The sequence below is a fragment of the Nycticebus coucang genome, chromosome 8 (genome assembly GCF_027406575.1).
Source record: "Nycticebus coucang isolate mNycCou1 chromosome 8, mNycCou1.pri, whole genome shotgun sequence".
Taxonomy (NCBI): domain Eukaryota; kingdom Metazoa; phylum Chordata; class Mammalia; order Primates; family Lorisidae; genus Nycticebus; species Nycticebus coucang.
Genome location: NC_069787.1, coordinates 62,213,101 through 62,226,241, shown reverse-complemented (window position 1 = coordinate 62,226,241; position 13,141 = coordinate 62,213,101).

The following is a 13,141-nucleotide window of genomic DNA, read 5'->3' as shown; positions in this document are numbered from 1 at the left end:
TTCATGTGTATGCATATGTATATGATTGGTTATCCACTGAAAACTTGGGGAAAATAAAAAAGCATAGCCATTAATTAACTCTCAGTAGCTGGCCTGTAATGACAAAATTTTGTGGGGCTATACCAGCCTGAATTGTGCTGGAGGGGACCAAAGTCAACCTAGACTTTTCTCCAATAGTCTCCTGGGATATAGTCTAAACTGAGTAACTCAGAATTAAGGAAATGAACTCTGTATGTTTGTGTGTGTGTGCGTGTGTGTGTGTGAAGGCTAAAGTAACTCTAACAACCTATGGGTAAAAGAAGAGGTTTCCCCAAGATGGATCAAGACCCTTCCCTTCCCTTCCCTTCCCTTCCCTTGTCAGAATTTCCATCATCCTGGGGTTGAGTGCCCAGCCATCATCATAGCTCACAGCAGCCTTAAATTCCTGGGCTCAAGTAATCTGCTTGCCTCAGCCTCCTGAGTATCTAGGAATACAGGGGCCTACTATAACACCCACCTCATTTTTCTGTTTTTAGTAGAGATGTGCTCTCACTCTTGCTCGGGCTAGTCTTGAATTCCTGAGCTCAAGTAATTCAACTGCTGCAGCCTCTCAGAGTGCTAGGATTACAGGCATGAGCTACCTTACCTGGCCTTTTGTTCAAGATTTTCATACTTGAGGTTAGGTGACATTACTCTCTGAAATGAAAGCATATCCAGAACAAAGAGAACAAGATTTGGGACATGGGGCATATCTACAGATACACTTTCTGTGAAGGGCTTTAATTTGGGGTACTTTTCTCTTTAACTATGGGAAATACAACATTTAGTTCATAGTTTTAAGTTCTTTCCATCTTAATTTGATTTAGTTTTTCCTAAGCCTACAATATGCTCTGGCATGTTCATATAACTGGGTGGTTGTCTTTTCTTTTCTTTTTTTTTTTTGAACACACCTATTTATTAACTCTGAAATTGTTCTTATCATCCGTATGTTTTTTTATTAAGTCTTTTGTACATAGATCATAAATACATTTGTCTTTTCAAAGGAAACAAAGAATGCAACCACAACAGGAAATGAGACTTATCTCCTCCAGGCAAATAAACTTCTTGGAGACTTTTCAGAGGTGTCTCTACCCTCTGTATCACAAGGAAAACTGTAATAAACTGCAAAGCATGGATCTTATGCCCCAACCGACTGCAAGTCAGCAGTGAGTCAAAATGACTTGGTCCAGAGACAGGAGGAGCAGTCACCTTCAAAGGTCGGGGCTGCGTTGATAAGTACAAGTAGGTATGAAACTGTTGGTCATGCATATATTTTTCCCTATATTGAGAAGATGTTGACTTGAGGAGAGGGAAAAGCTGATCCTTTGGAAAAATTTAACAAAATATGTTGCCCGATCTCCTATTTAGGGCCTTGGGAGGGACTCCTGGGAGTGAGAGGCCCTGAAGTTTAGGTTTCATTGGCTTCATAGTGAATCTGCTGTCACATTGCTCGACTTTGGTCAGGATCCCACAACTGGTATCTCATTCTCCTTAGTTCCACTTTTCTGTCTCAGGTTAGCAAGTCCTCACCTGTATATAAGGTCATCATGGCCTGAAACTTTTCGTTTTCCATGAAAGTATAATATGCACATATAAAGGTGAATGTTTTTAAATTGTACAGCTTGATGGTTTCTCACCAGCTGACCCCAAGCAATCTCAATCCTGATTTCTACCCAGTACAGAGAAATTCCGCATATAGGTTCACTTTATTATGAATCATGCAGAATATCTACTTTGCATATGACTTCTTTCTTTTCTTTTCTTTCTTTCTTGTTTTTTGTTTTGAGACAGAGCCTCTCTCTGTGCCTGGTTAGAGTGCCATGGCATCAGGCTAGCTCACAGTAACCACAAACTCCTGGGTTCAAGTGATTTTCCTGCCTCAACCTCCCAAGTAGCTGGTTCTACAAGCATATACCACAACCCCCAGCTAATTTTTCTATTGTGTGGTAGAGATGGAGTCTTGTTCTTGTTCTGGCTGGTCTCAAACTCCTGAGCTCAAGCAATCCTTCCACCTCGACCTCCTAAAGTGCTAGGATTACAGGCACGAGCCACAGTGCCCAGCCATGACGTCTTTCATTTAAATTATATTTGTTAATTGTTTATTCTCAAAGATGTATAGTATTACATTGTGTGATTACAACTCATCCAATGGTCTAATTTTTGATGACTACTTTTTATTTTTGTGTCTTAAACTTTAAAAAGGTTGCTGCTGTGAACAGTTTTATTTATACCTTTTGTTACGTTTGTGCTGCATCTATTGGTATGTAAGTAGGAGTGGAAATTCTGGGTCATCAAGTATTCTTATAGCAAGCTTAATGAATACTGCCAGGCAGTTTCCAAAGTAGTTATTATAATATGAACTCCCACAAACTGGTGTGAGAGATCTAATTATTCTATGCCTTGACCAAAACTTCCTAGTATCTTTTTTATTTTGGGAATTCAAGTGGATGCAAATAGTATCTCATTATGGCTTTATTAGAATGATGTGGATTATTTTTTCAAATATTTGTTAGATATTTGGATATGATTTTTTTAATAAAATATCTCTTCTAGTCTTGAGAACATTCTTCTATTGGCTCTTCTGTTTTAATTTGTAGGAAATATTGATATGCTCAAGATAAAAATGATTTGTGAGATACATATATTCCGAACACTTACTTCCTCTAAGATCTTGCCTCTTCATTTCTGAATCGTACCTTTTGATAAAAGAAGTTCTTATTTTTAATCTAATCTAATTTATGTTTTTTGGTTTTTTTTTTTTTACTTTTATGACTAGAGATTTTTGTACCCTGTTGAAGAAAATTTGGGGTGCTCCAAAGACACAAATATACTTTCCATTCACTCTTAAAGTTTTATGCTTTCTTTTCAATATTTAAATCTGCAATCCATCTAGAATTAACTTTTGTGTACAGGGTTAGGTATAAATCAATATACATTTTTTCTACATGTGAGTAAACAATTGGCTCGGCATTATTTATTGAAATTAGTATTCTTTTCCCACTTCTCTGAATTGTTATCTTTGTTATATATCTAGAAATTGGTTTTATAATGTATTGTATTCTGAACTACAGGACTACATTGAGTGAGTGCCGAGGAATGGAAAACAAGGGAACAAAATAAAAAGAGAATTACATTCAGGTGCATGAGGTTGTCATACCATTTAAAGCAAGGACTACAGAAGACACAAGGAGCCGGGCAAAGGGCACTGGAACGCCCTCCAAAAAACTGTTTAAGATTCTTAGACAACCATGTTTATAGGCTGAGGTCCCAGGCATCAGTCATGGGAGACTTCTTGCTTGTTTTAGAAGAAAAATTGGGATTAAAATAGCATGAATTATTTTCAGAAAACAGTTTCCTCAACTGTAAAATGGGGATAACAATTTCTCTCTTATAGGGTTACTGTGAAAAGAAATGAGTAAATATATTTGAAACTCTTAGAAATTTGACTAGCTTATATCTAGAATATACAAAGTTGTAACAATGTTGTTGTTGTATGTGCTATCAAGGTCCTGAATTTCCTGTTCCCAGATATAATTTTTCTTTTTTCTTTTTTTTGCAGTTTTTGGCCGGGGCCGGGTTTGAACCCAGCACCTCCAATATATGGGGCTGGCACCTTACTCCTTTGAGCCACAGGTGCCGCCCAATTTTTATTTTTTCTACAAAAGAAAAGAACATTCCTTACGTTTGCCAGGCCCAGTGGCTCACACCTGTAATCCTAGCACTCTGGGAGGCTGAGGCGGGTGGATCGCTTTAGCTCAGGAGTTTGGGACAAGCCTGTCTCTAAAAAAAAAATAGCCAGGCATTGTACTCCCAACTCCCCAGGAGGCTGAGGTAAGCTGATCACCTGAGCCCAGGAGTTTGAGGTTGGTGGGAGCTGTGACACTACGGCACTCTGCCTAGGGTGACTAAGTGAGACCTTGTCTTAAAAAGAAAAAAAAAAAGAAAAAGAAAGGAACAAACCATGCTTTTACGCTTTGAAAATTCTTGTGAGAAATCAGCTTATCCAGAGATTGTGCTTACTTATTATTTTAACATTTTTATCCAAAATCTAAAAGAAAAGTGGGGTAACAATACAACACCACTGCCTAGGATGCCCAGTGAGAAAAAGATAGCTGAAATCGAATGGCATCCGAGGCCATCATTTTTACACAGAAAAGCTTATAAAAATGTTGGGACACCAGTGCCATCAAAAGTGATCATGTCTTGAAAGTCAGTTGTGAATAATTTTCACTATTTTTTGTTGTTATTTTTTAAACATTTTTCACACATAGAGAAGACTGCCTGTTAAAAATATGTAGAAGGATGATAAATAAAACTTGTGTATTCATAACTCAGGTTAAGAAATGGAGGAGTACCTGTACGTGCGAAGGCCGTGTATGCCCTGAGCCATCCCATCCCCCACATGAGAACACTGTTCAGAACATAACACATCTTTCTCATTTCTTTCTAGTGAGCCATATAAATATGCATAATTAAAATGTATTAATTTGCTTCACACATTTTCTGAACTTTAATAGAATCATATTATGTGTTTTGTCCTGAAATTTGTCCTTTTGGCTAAAATTTTATTATAGATTTTTCCAAACTAATCTATGTAGTTGCAATTCACTCATTTCACTACTGTATAGAGTTCTTTTGTAAAAATATATAATTTATTTATTCATTCTTCTGTTAATGGGTATTTGGGTTGTTGATAGTATGTCACTAAAAAAGTATGCTGCTATGAGCATTTATACACTTGTCTCCTAAAATATACATGTAAACATTTTGGATTTTTAACTGAAAAGGAACTTTCTGGGTAATCAGTTGTGCACATCTTAAAATGAAATAGATAATCCCTAATTGCCTAAATGGTATGAATACACACAGGCCTAAGAGCAGTGAAATGATCCCTCATTGCACCACAGGCTTAAAAAGTTGGTATTGTCAAATTTAAACATTTCTGCCAATGATGTTGAACAAAATTATGTTTCATTATGACTTTAATTTGTATTTTGCTGATTATTAGTAAGATTACAATTATTTGATAGGTTTGATGCCACTCACAGTAAGACATGGAAAGCAATACGGAGATTCTCTAAAGAACTAAAATTAGACCTGCCCTTTGATCCAGCAATCCCATTATTGGATATTTATTCAAAAGAAAAGAAGTCATTTTATCAAGAAGATACCAGTACTCAAATGTTTACTGCAGCAAAATTCATAATCACGAAGATGTGGAATCAACCCAAGTTCCTACCAATTCATGAGTGGATTAATAAAATAAAATATATACACACACAAACACACACACACACAATGGAATACTACTCAGCCATAAAAAGGATAAATTAATGACTTTTGAAAACATATGGGTGGATGGAACTGGCCACCCTTATCCTAAGTGAATTATCAAAAGAATAGAAAATTGGGCTCAGGGCCTGTGGCTCAAGCGGCTAAGGTGCCAGCCACATACACCTGAGCTCGCCGGTTCAAATCCAGCCTGGCCAACCAAACAACAATGACGGCTGCAACCAAAAAATAGCCCGGCGTTGTGGCAGGTGCCTTTAGTCCCAGCTACTTGGGAGTCAGAGGCAGGAGAATCGCTTGAGCCCAGGAGTTGGAGGTTGCTGTGAGCTGTGATGCCACAGCACTCTACCACGGGCGACAGCTTGAGGCTCTGTCTCAAAAAAAAAAAAAATAAAAATCGAACACCACATGTACTTGTTATTAAATTGCAACTCGCCTGTGAGCACACATGTGCATGGAGGTAAATAAAACTCAGTGGGAATCAAGCATCATGGAGCGGTGAAGAGGAGGAACTGGGCAAGAACCTACTATAGGTACAATGAACACCATCCAGGCGAGGGGCACACTTACAAGCCCTGACTCAGGCATTACAAAAGCGATCCATGTAACCCAAACTTCTGTACCCTTATAATATTTTGAAATAAAAAAGAAGAGGAATAACTCAATAGGGTAGCAAGCTATTGATTGCTCCAGGCCATCAAGGTTATTAACATCTGCAGTGACGTTATGCTGATAGTACATTCTCTTGATGTGAGGTAACGAAAACAGCACTTCCCACAGTGTCTTCTGCCTTCAAACCCACAACCCCAATATCATCATAAGAAAAAAGAAATCATGTAATTCTCAATTGAGAGGTATTACAAAATATTTGACCAATTCTCCTCAAAATTTTCAAGATCATCAAAACTAAAGAAAGTTTGAAAAATATTCACAGTTAATAAAAGCGTAAAGAGCCCAGGGATCCTAAATGGAATGTGGCACCCTGAATGGAAGGCTTGAACAGAAAAAACAGCACTAAATAAATACTAAGGAAACCTACCCACTGTACTAAAAGGTAGAATTTAGTTAACGATGTTTCAGCATCAGTTCGTTAAGTGTGCCAAATGTACTAATGTAGGTATTCAAAATAGGGAAAAGTAAGTGTGGAAAAAAAATTGGTCTCTGCTTTTCATGTCATCACTCTATCTGGTATTTGTTCCTATTGCACCACTTATTACATTTAATATTTTTAATTTTTTATTGAGACATAATATACATCAGAAAGGTACATATCAAAAACAGATCTGTACATTTTTGTAAATATATTAAATTTTATGTTTGTATTTTGGTCTATTAGACTATGAATCAGTGGTTCCCTATACTATTTCTAAGACCTATCACAGTGACTAGAAAAATATTAAAGAAATGATAGGGTTCAGTGCTTGTAGCTCAGTGGTTAGGCACTGGCCACATACAACGGGGCTGGTGGGCTTGAACCTGACCTGGGCCTGCTAAAAACAACAATGATAACTACAGCAAAAATATAGCCGGGCATTGTGGTGGGCGCCTGTAGTCCCAGCTACTTGGGAGGCTGAGGCAAAAGAATTGTTTAAGCCCAAGAGTTTGAAGTTGCTGTGAGCTGTGATGCCATAGCACTCTACTGGGGGCAAGATAGTGAGACCATCTCAAAAAAAAAGAAAATAAATGATAGGCACTTATTTCTTTCTTAGAGACTTTAATTTCTAATTATTGACTACACAGCAATTTCTTAATGCTTTTTAGTACTGTGAAGTTGCTATTGTTACTGCCATTTTGCTGATAGAAGTTTGTGTTTCTTGCTTAAAATAAATTAGAGATTGAATTATTGGTTTCAATACATCCTTTCTTGTAGTAACCAAGGCTACTGCCATACACATTGTAGTTTCCACTTCCATCATGCAAAGGGGATTCTTCCGTCATCCTTGACTTTGGGCTCGGCCACGAAACTTGCTTTGGTTGATTGAAAGTTAGCAGATGTGATGTAAACAGACACTTGTAGTGTGTACCTGCCAAGTCAAGCATTCCTGTGTCTCTGCCATTGCTATTAGAAGAGCTTTTCTTGTGGGGCTCTTGCCCCCTTAGGTCGAGCCCTGGAAAGAGATGTGTGAAATAAGACCAAGCCAGACTGGGTCAGCTGACCTGCTGACACGAGAGATCCATTGAGCATAGCAGAGAGCCCTCAGTCAACTCAAAGTTTAAGATAGCTGCGTGCTTCTGAGACCACAGTTTATTATATAACATTCGCTCACTCATTTAGGGAGTGTTAACACATCTGACCCTTAGATCAAGGTTTTAAGCAGAGTGCAATTTTCTCTCCTCTACTCTACATTTCCTAATCTTCAACCAAGGGTTAGACTTCTTATCCATGTGTTATCTGGTTCTGTTTCATTGCATTTTTTTTTAATACAAAGAAAGTAGTTTTCTTCCCTTCCTTTCCTTTTTCTTCCCTACCTACCCCCATTTTTCTCATGCATGTTGTTGTATGATTTGTCTAAACATTCTATTCTACTTACTATAAGCACTATGTAACTGATGTCCTGCACATTCTATAGAAAACCTTATTTTTCTTCTGCTTTGACCAACTGTTTCAGGCTTGGGAATTATTCTCTACCAATTTTCCACAGTTCAGTAAAGGCTTAGTTGACGGCAGAGTTGAAGGTCCTGGTCTGCTCTTTCATTTGCATTGTGTTTAAAGTTAAAAATCTTGTATTATGGTTCACTTCTCATAGACAGAAGTTTTACTTGTTTCCTTGAGTAGATGACAGCGTTAGATTTTGAATCATTTTTCTATGCCACATGGAGACCTGGAAAATAGTGATTTCTGAAGATTTTGCTGCTAATGCTGACAGCCTATTGGGAAAGGCAGGAGCTTCTACACTTTGATAGTTTTCCATTACTGTTTTCTAACCTACCTGCTCGCCCTGTGTTGATTTCTCTCCTAATTGGTAGAAAGAATTCTTAGGATTTATTTTACTGCTCTTCCTTCCCCATACTGCTTCTAACAGCTGGGAAAGGTTTAGGAGCTCTCAAGATAAGCCAGACACTTCCGTTTGATTCATAGTTCACTATGTTTTCTAGTTGATGAAATTAATTTTCTTATTTAGTTATAAGAACTAAATATGTTATGTTATGTTCCAGTTTTTATATTTTGTTCATATCATTATATTTTTGGAGGGGCCACTTTTCTCAATCTTTTGCACAATATTGGCTACAGGTACAAGTATGTCATCAACACTGAGTCTTTGGCCTTTATTTGGATGTTTAATTGATAAAGTGAAGGAGTCACTTGCAAGGTTTTACTTTTTTCTTCCTTTTCTATCATTTTACATGTCTACTTTATTTAGTTTTACAGTTATGATTATAATATAACGTACAACTGAGCTATAATTCACATACCATACCTTTAAAAAATCTTTCCACTTAAAATATAGAATTCAATGGATTTTAGTGTATCTACAGAGTTGTAAAATCATCACCATTATCAACTTCAGAACATTTTGTGTGTGTGTTTGTGTGTATGTAAAGACAGAGTTTCACTTTATTGTCCTCAGAAGAGTGCTGTGGCGTCACAGCTCACAGCAACCTCCAACTCCTGGGCTTAGGCAATTCTCTTGTCTCAGCCTCCCAAGTATCTGGGACTATAGGCACCTGCCTCAATGCCCAGCTATTTTTTTGGTTGCAGTTTGGCCGGGGCCGGGTTTGAACCCACCACCCTTGGTATATGGGGCCAGCGCTCTACCCACTGAGCCACAGGCACCGCCCAACTTCAGAACATTTTTGTTACCCTGCACCCCAAGAAAAACCCACAACCATTAACAATCACTTCTCACTTTCTTTCCACCCCTCCAGCCTTACACAACTAATGATTCACTTGCTATCTCTATACATTTACCTATTTTGGACATTTCAAATAAATGGCATCTAGTATGGTCTTTCGTGCCTGGATTCTTTAACTTAGTTTAGTTTTTTCAAGATTTATCTATATTATAGCCCTTATCCGTTCGTCATTCTTTTAAACAAAGATTCTTTGTAGAGCAACTTTAGGTTCATGCAAAGACAGGAAGGCACAGAGACTTCCCATATACACTTTGCCCCACACATACATTGCCTCCCCCAGTACCCTCATTTCCCACCACGGTGTTTCATTTGTTACGACTGGTGAATCTACGTTGATGCACCCATTGTCCATAGTTTACAGTAGGGCTCCCTCTTACTGTTGTACATTCTATGGGTTTAGACAAATGTAAAACAACCATTATTGTACCATGATACATGATTTCACTGCCAGAAAAACATCCTCTGTGCTCTACCCATTCCCTTCTCCCTCTTCCCAACCATGAAAACCACTGATTATGTTACTGTCTCCATGGTTTTTTCTAATCTAGAAAGTCATGTAGTTGGAATCACACAGTATGTTGCTTTTCAGATTATCTTATTTGATTGACATAGTAATGTGGATATAAGTTTCTTCTATGTCTTTTTTGTGGCTAGATAGCTTCTTTCTTTTTCTAGCTCTGAATAATGTTTCATTGTCTGGAGGAACCAAATTTTATTTATCAAGTCACCTATTGAAGGATATCTTGTTTGCTTCCAAGTTTTGGCAATAATGAATAAAACTACTGTAAACATCCCTGTGCAGGTTTTTGTGAACATACTCCTTTGGGTAAATGCTCAAGAGTACAATTGTTGGATGATGTATTAAGAATGTGTTTAGTTTTATAAGAAACTGCCAAATTATCTTTCGGTACAGTTGGGCCATTTTTGTTCTTTAAATTATTGTTGTGATGGCTTACATTAATTAACTTTATAATACTGAACCATTCTTGTATACCTGGAATAAATCCCACTTGGTCATGGTGTTTAATTCTTTTTATACATTATTGGATTTGATTTGCTTCTATTTTGTTATATCTTTGTTCATGAGAGAAATTGGCCTATAGTTTTCTTTTGTTTTAAAATCCTTCTGGTTTTTTATTTTAGGACAATGTTGGCCTCATAGAATAAGTTAGGAAGTAGCTCCTTTGCTTCTATATTCTGGAAAAGATTGCAGAAAATTGGTATAATTTATCCTTTAAATATTTGGTATTATTGACTAGTGAACCCATTTGGGCTTGGTGCTTTCTGTTTTAAAAGATTATTAATTACTGACTAAATTTCTTAAAAGATATAGGCCTATCAGATTGTCTCTGTCCTTGGATAAGTTTGGCAGATTGTATCTTTTAAGCAATTGATCAATTTCTTCCTGGTTATCAAATTTGTTGGTGAAAAGTTGTTCATAAGATCACTTTTAATTAATGTCCACGAAATCTGTAGTGATTTTTCCCTCTTTAACTTCTGATTTTAGTAATTTGTATCCTTTTTTTTTTCCTTAGTTACTCCAGCTAGAGGTTTATGGATTTTATTCATCTTTTCAGAGAAGGTTTTGGTTTCATTGATTTTCTCTATTGATTTCCTGGGTTTTCAATTTCATGGATTTGTGCTCTAATTTCTATTCTTCTGCTTACTTTGAATTTAAATTTCTCTTCTTTTTGTAGTTTCCTAAGATGAAATCACAAATGATTAATTTTATATATTTCTTTTTTCTAATATATGCATTCAATGCTATAAGTGTCTCTCTTTGTACTGCCTTCACTGTATTCCACAAATGTTGACAAATTATATTTTCATTTTCATTTAGCTCCAAATAGTTCTAAATTTTCTTGAGATTTATTATTTGAATCATGTGTTACTCAAAAACGTGTTGTATTTTGAGATTTTCCAGTTGTCTTTTTGTTACTAATTTTTAGTTTAATTCCATTGTGGTCAGACAGCAGACATTGTATGATTTCTGTTTTCTTAAATTTGATAAGGTGTGGCCCAGAATGTAGTTTATCTTTGTGAATATTCTATGTAAGCTTGAAAAAAAAAAGTATTCAGCTGTTGGATCAGATAGTCTATAGATATCAATTACATCTAGTTAATTGATGGAGCTATTGAGTTCATCTATATCCTCACTGATATTCTGCCCACTGGATCTGTCCATTTGTGATACAGGGTATTGAAGTCTCTTACTATAATGGTAGATTTATCTATTTGTCTTTGCATTTCTATCAGTTTTTATCTTATGTGTTTTGATTTTCTGCTGTGGATGCATACACATTAAGAATTATTAGTTGTTCTTGGAGGCTTGGCCCCTTTATCATTATGTAATGCCCTACTTATCCCTGACAACTTTCCTTGCTTTAAAGCCTGTTCTGTCTGAAATTGATATAACACACTCCTACTCCCTTTTTGGATAGTTTTAGTGTTGACATAATTTCTTTTTGCATTAGGGTGTTGGTCTCAGGAATTCAAAGACTGAACTCACAGACCACAGATCAGTGGTAAGATAGAATTTATTCAATGGAAAGGAATAGAGAAGGAATAAAAAGCACCAGATCTTCTAACAGAGGGACAGACCCAAGTGGGAAGTCTTCACATGGATGTTTTGTCTAGGGGTATAACGTTTTGAGAATTACATTTGGCCATGACTTTGTAGATGGAAGACACCTTTTCAATATTGATGAATGTATTAACAAAATGAATCATGAGAGGCGGAGCATGATGGCGGACAGGACGGATGTGTAGCCCACCTCTCCCAAGCCACCAGGTGAGAGGAAAGGCAGTCTGGACCTTCCCTGTGTGTGGATTATTGGAGTGGACAGACAGCTGGAGACGCCCAGCGAACTGGCGGTTTGCTATATATGAGGGGTAATTTAAAATCACAGACTCTGTTGTAGAGATTCTTCCCTGCTTGGCCGTGCCAGCCAGCAGGCCCCTCCCCTACAGAGGTCAGCAGCTTGTAAATGCTGACAAAATCCAATTGACAAATAATTAATCCTGAACTGAGGGAGGCTTCAGAAAGGAGAGCCACTCAAAACCACGGGGAGCTGGGCAAACTGTTGGACAATTGAAGGGAAGGGATCCTGCCCGGGAAACAGACATTTTGAACTACCCAAAAGGGTGGGCACCTTTCCCCCAGGTGTTGGAGGGGGCTGGCGGTTCAGGCTGCACGAGAACTGGTGGGTGCCCATCCAAAAGGGTAACTCTGAACCATAAAACTCAGAATAAGTCCCCCGAGTGCTCCAACCACGGGAACCGGCTTGAAGCGTAGGACCTGGCTTTGGCTTCTGGAGCCGCGAAGCTACTGAAGCCGTGGACCGGCTTTGGCTGCTGAAACCGTGGGAACCAGCTATAGGAGATAGAGCCGCGAGCCTGCCAACGACCGCGCTAACTCAGCACCGCTCCCCTTATGGCCGATTGCAGTCGCCAGTTTGCAGGGGAACCTGGGAACAGAGTGGAGGGACTTAGGAAGCGTGGACACCTGCACTGAGTGGGAAAGTCAGTCGCAAGTGCTATCTGGAAAAGAACAGCCAAGGTTGCACAATTCGTAGGTGACAATCTTTTACGGAAACTCCAAAATGGCAATTGGCCATGGAAGGTGGTTACCGTGGTAACGGTATAAACTGTAAATCAGGTATAAGTCTCGGAACCACTCACAGCACCACCTGGTGTCCAGAAAGTATATCGCAGTATGAATATATTCCTAAGAAAGTTGATCCCTACAGCAGAAATATAGATATTTATAGGTATATTTCTACACACAAGAATATTTTTGTAGTTGGTGCCTTTTTTTTTGTTTTGTTTTGTTTTTTGGTTTTCGTGGTTTTTTTTTTTTTGTCTGTTTTTTCCTCACCATTTTCTTAGAGGAGATTTCAATAATTTTTTATTATTACTTTTTATATAGATTTATTTATTTATTTATTTTTTTTTTTTTAGAGACAGAGTCTCACTGTAC